Below are 216 nucleotides of genomic sequence, written 5' to 3'. Positions count from 1 at the left end.
TCATTTTCCGCTCGTATGGAAACATAAATACGGATTAAGTTCTACAAATTACGAAGAAGTGTAGCTTTTTTCTATGCCGAATATTCGCATATTTCATGTGAATTAATTCTTTCCCATAAATCTGACGCGTTATTTTGAGTTTTTGTTACCTTTGCTAAGTCGGTTCGTTTATGTGGCGAGTTCCACGCAGAGGTCAAACCGCACGCTGTTGTGAGC

The sequence above is a fragment of the Penaeus monodon genome, chromosome 29 (assembly GCF_015228065.2).
Source record: "Penaeus monodon isolate SGIC_2016 chromosome 29, NSTDA_Pmon_1, whole genome shotgun sequence".
In the NCBI taxonomy this organism is placed as follows: Eukaryota; Metazoa; Arthropoda; class Malacostraca; order Decapoda; family Penaeidae; genus Penaeus; species Penaeus monodon.
The sequence above is the reverse complement of the archived record's forward strand: the minus strand, read 5'-3'. Positions refer to the sequence as shown.